Source organism: Drosophila persimilis, unplaced genomic scaffold, assembly GCF_003286085.1.
Source record: "Drosophila persimilis strain 14011-0111.01,24,50 unplaced genomic scaffold, DperRS2 tig00001568-arrow-arrow-pilon, whole genome shotgun sequence".
In the NCBI taxonomy this organism is placed as follows: Eukaryota; Metazoa; Arthropoda; class Insecta; order Diptera; family Drosophilidae; genus Drosophila; species Drosophila persimilis.
Genome location: NW_020825523.1, coordinates 116,514 through 121,670, shown reverse-complemented (window position 1 = coordinate 121,670; position 5,157 = coordinate 116,514). Strand labels below are relative to the sequence as shown.

At 59.5% G+C, this 5,157-nt stretch overlaps 1 non-coding gene across 1 annotated transcript; it reads left to right on the top strand.

Moving 5' to 3' along the window:
* The first annotated feature begins 1,489 nt into the window (after positions 1–1,489).
* On the top strand, positions 1,490–1,562 carry Trnak-cuu. The gene has a single exon. It is a non-coding gene; the product is annotated as a tRNA-Lys (tRNA).
* The last annotated feature ends 3,595 nt before the right edge of the window (positions 1,563–5,157 follow it).

The following is a 5,157-nucleotide window of genomic DNA, read 5'->3' as shown; positions in this document are numbered from 1 at the left end:
GGTCGGCCATTGCATGCTTGTGCCCAATGGCGGTCACTCCCGCATCGTCGACACGCCTGGGCTGGGTTTTTCACGAACCCCGCCTCTATGTTCGTGTTCGTTTGGTCGTCCCGCCGCGTTGGGACCGGCCTTTTTTCCCCTGTCGAATCAGAGCTGGCTGCCGTTTCGCCCTGGCAGCGGCGACATATCTCCGTTACTGTCGGACGGGCGAACGGATTATTTGCTTTTGCTTTGCTCGCCGGACACTCTCGTTGGAACTCCAGCCGATCCCTCTCCAGAGCCTCAAACTCGTCGGCCAGCGTCATCATGTGGTCCAGGTCTCTGCACCTATGTGGCCGGATGAACACCCTCAAATCTGGCATGCTGTTGTCTCTAATGAGCTCCAACTGCTCTTCGGGCGTGCATTTTAGTGGCCGCATGAGGGTCTGCATCTCCACCATGTAGTCCTTGAATGGCTCTCCCCATCTTTGCTTCCTCAACCTCACCTCCTGGAGTAATTTTTCAAAATACCCCCTCGGCAGGAAGTATGCTTGGAAGCTACGCGCAAATGCGTTCCATGTCTGCCACTGCCTGTTGTGGGCTACAAACCACATGAGCGCCCGACCCTTTAGCAGCTCAGGCATGGCTCGCGGAATTAAATTCAACTCCAACCCGTACATGTCGGCTGACCACTCGATCTGTTCCAGGAACTCGAGTGGTTTCGCCGTTCCGTCGAACCGAAACGACCACTCCCTGACCTGCTTGGCGACGTGGGCAAAACTCGAACTGGACGGTCTCGTGGTTTGTTCTTCGAGTCCCCGTCGATGATCCTCCCCTGCTCTCCCTTCTTCCTCCCTCTGTGGGTTTCTCGCGCTCCCTTGCTCCGACTGTGCTGGCCGGGTGGGCCTCTCCCCACTCTCTGCCCGCGGTCGGCTAGGCGACCGGCTTTTCACCGGGACCGCCAGGCTCGCGATGAGCTCCTCTTGGGTCTCGGACGGCCGTCTCCGCAGCGTTACTTGCTCCGCACTCGCCGGCAGCGTCAGGCGCTCGTATGGATCCGCCCCGTCCTCCTTCTGGGCCGCGGTCACGGCTCCTCCCGCCTTCATCTCCCAGGCCTCGAGCGCGTCCGCATACTCCGGTTCCTCTCCGTATGCCTTGCTCGTTGCCCCTCCTTGTGCGTCGTCTACGCTTCGGTTCCAGGGCCTGTTTCAGGGGTTCCTTCCCCGGGTTGTGGCTTCAGGTCCCCTATATGGGCGGTCCGCGTCCGTTTCTCGCTGTCCTTCTTCAATTTACAAATGACCGGGGACACGAAATCCACTATGGTGTAGGGACCGTCGTATTTCGGGGCCAGTTTTGCCGCAAACCCTTCGGTCGCGTTGGATAGATGGTGTTGCTTGGCCCATACCTTGTCTCCCTCCCGACAAGTAAGAAGGCACGGGTTGTGTCTTGTACTGGTATGTTAAAATGCTTTATTGGTATCTTAAGTCTATCTTACGCTACGCGGATTCCAGCCCGGCTAGCTCAGTCGGTAGAGCATGAGACTCTTAATCTCAGGGTCGTGGGTTCGTGCCCCACGTTGGGCGCCAGTTGTAACGAACCGTTCTTCTCCGTCTGATGCAGCTGGGCTGGCTCAGCGGTCGGTAGGCTCGCTGCAACAATATTTATATGTTGCCCCGACGAGTAGGTAGGGGGAGTAGGTCCCCGGAGCTGCAGCTATTGGCCTCACCGCTGGTGTCGACCGCGGGATCCACGGGACCGACGATGTCCCCGGTGGTATCGCCGGGGTACACCGATGCAGGAAGCGATCTGGAGTTGGTGAGCTGGGAGCCGGCACCGCGGAGAAAACGCGCACAAGAGGCGAAGCGCGAGGAGCCCCCGACCAGCCGACGAGAGGAGCCCCGGACCAGCAGACGCAAGGAGCCCCGCACCAGCAAGCGCGAGGAGCCCCACGCCGGCGAGCGCGAAGAGCACCGGACCAGTAGGCGCGAGGAGCACCGGACCAGCAGACGCGAGGAGCCTCGCATCAGCAAGCGCGAGGAGCCCCACACCGGCAAGCGCGAGGAGCCCCGGACCAGCAAGCGCGAGGAGCGGCCTGAGAGAGGAAGGAGGGGGCGCACAACGCGGAAGGAGGAGCCCAGTGAGAGGGCCTCGAAGCGGGCGTCCACCCGGTCGACGCGTACGGCCAGGGAAGAGGAGTCGTCGGCACGCACAAGGGGGAGGTCGACGGCGCGGCAAAGGGATCAGCGACCGACAGACCCACAGGTCGAGAAGCGGCAGCCAACGCCGATCGAAACCGCGGTCAAGGAGCCGCAGGCAACGCCGGCTGACGCCACGGAAGACAACGCGGCCGCTGAGGCACGACGCCTCGCGGAATGGCACCGGCGGTTCGCGCTGGCCGCGGCGACGGAGGAGCGGAGGCAACGGCGTGTGTGGGAGGACGCCCTGGCGCTGGCAAAGAGGCTGAAGGCCACGCAGGAGGCCGAGAAGGAGGCGCAAGAAGCGGAGGCGGAGCGCCACAAACGAGACGTCGCGCACCAATGGAGGTGCATTAGCAAGATGAACGCAGCGGAGCAAAAGGAGAGGGCGCGTCTGCGTACGGAAGCGGAGAAGGCAAGGGCGACGCGGGCGGAGGGCGCGGCAGGCGGGCTGGCGGTGATCTCCAGCGATGAGGAGGAGGCGGATTGCCCACCAGCGCCGAAGGCGGCCCGAGTCCAGTCGCCCGAAGAGGAGTGGCAGGAGAGGCTACGACGAGCCGAGGTGGAGGAGGAAGAGCTTTGGCAGCCACCCCCTGAATACGTCGAGTCCGAGGAGGAGCCACGGCCGCAGGCCCCACCGTCACCGGGGGCAGAGGAAGAGCCGCTCCAGAGTCGGCCGCCGGACGACAACGCGCGCGGCCAAGGGGATCAGCAGCTGCGGCAGCAGCCGCAGCAGCAGCGTCAGCAGCAGCAGCATCAGCAGCAGCAGCAGCACTGGCACGGGCCACAGGGAGCCGCCATTGGGCCGTTCGTCTCGCAGGAGGTGCGCTCCGCGGTAAGAGACGGCATGTTGTGGCACGTGCAAACGCTGCACATATCGTGGGCCTCGGGGCCCGCGCCTCAGCAGCCCGGGCAAGAGCCGGGGGAGGCGCGACTGTGGGAAGAGGCACCACGCGCCAGTGACGAGCGGGACCCGAGGCGGCGGGCACGGCCACAGGGGTCGACAGGCCCAGCGGCAGCACCCACGGCCGAAGAGGGCGAGACGGAGGGTACAGCGAACGCGACAGCATCACTGTCGGCGGAGGGCCCTGCGGCGGTACCCGTAGTCGAGGCGGCGACCGACGGCGAAGCGGGTGACGGCGCGGGAGCAACGGCGGAAGCGGAGAAGGACGAGGCAGCGGAACGCCACTCACCTGAGCCATGCGAGAGAGGACCGCACGGTGGCGGCCCGTCCACCGCGAGGAGTGGCCGGCCGTCGTCACGCGCTCCCTCGCGCGGATAAAGCCAACCTCAAGGAGGGTGAAGCGCCAGGTCAACGACGGTGGCGTCCGGTACCGGCTGTTGGTGTCCACCGATCGGCAGGAGGTATTCCGGGCTGAGTACTGAGGAGGTGAGAAGAGTAGAGAAGAGGAGTGAAAAAAAGGGAAGCAACGGAAAACGAAAACAATAAAAAAAACGAGGGGGAACGTTGTGAGTTGCTGCGGACACCGCAACTCTACGGTTATACCCGATACTAAGTCAGTATGGCTCTCCTCCGGCAGACGCCGCTAATATTTAACGACACGACAAAGAGTGCGTGCGAGAGAGACAGAAAATCAATCTGAGCGTGACGTCGGGCGCTGCGTAGCCACTGCAAATTGATTTGTACCTTTTGGCTATAAAAATGATCTGATCTGATCCAGATTCAGCAATCTGATAGATATGGTCATTATCTATGATTCTGCGTTTTTAGTTTTCTCAAATCTGCAATATTGTGGATGCAACAGATTTTCGTCCTTTGTGGGGGCGGATGGGGGTGGGGCGAAATTCTGAGATATACGTTTTATAGTGACATCTTAAAGGAGTGTGTGCACCAAATTTGGTTACTCTAGCCTTAATAGTCTCTGAGATTTGTGGTTGCCTCAGATTTTCGTCCTTTGCGGGGGCGGAAGGGGGTGAGGCGAAATTTGGACAGGAAACGGTCAAGGTCCGATATCACAGGAGTGTGGATACCAAATTTGGTTGCTCTAGCTCTTATGGGTTCTGAGATCCTTGAACTCATATTTTGCAATTAACAAAACCGACTATGAAACCTGTGTGTTAGAGTGAGACAGAGCGAGAAAGAGTGAAATTGTTTTCGTTATTCTGGCTGTAATAATTATACGATCTGGTTCAGATTTTGCACTCTAGAACATATAGTCATCTTCTACGATTCTGCGTTTTTAGTTTTCTCGTATCGTCGAAATTGTGGATGCCACAGATTTTCGCCCTTTGTGGGGGCGGAAGTGGGCGGGGCGAAGTTTTGAAATAATTTTGGAGCAGTGACATATCACAGAAATCTGGATCCAAAACATCGTTGCTCCAGCTCTTATAGTCTTTTAGCATTGGGCGCTGAAGGGGACGGACAGACGGACGGACGGACAGACGGACAGACAGACATGGCTCAATCGACTCGGCTATTGATGCTGATCAAGAATATATATACCTTATGGGGTCGGAAACGATTCCTTCTGGACGTTACACACATACACTTTTACCACAAATCTAATATACCCCAATACTCATTTTGAGTATCGGGTATAACAATCTCCCGTCAAGGGTGGGAGTTTGGTGTGGGGGGCAGAACTTTGTGAGAGCTGGGTACCGAGCTGGATACCAAATTGGTTTTTGGAATTGTAGCGCCATTTGGCGTATAATAATTGTTATTAGGATCGTATTTTATGAAGTCTTATGATGCCCCCTCCTTCCTCTCTCAGGCCGCTCCTCGCGCTTGCTGGTCCGGGGCTCCTCGCGCTTGCCGGTGTGGGGCTCCTCGCGCTTGCTGATGCGAGGCTCCTCGCGTCTGCTGGTCCGGTGCTCCTCGCGCCTACTGGTCCGGTGCTCTTCGCGCTCGCCGGCGTGGGGCTCCTCGCGCTTGCTGGTGCGGGGCTCCTTGCGTCTGCTGGTCCGGGGCTCCTCTCGTCGGCTGGTCGGGGGCTCCTCGCGCTTCGCCTCTTGTGCGCGT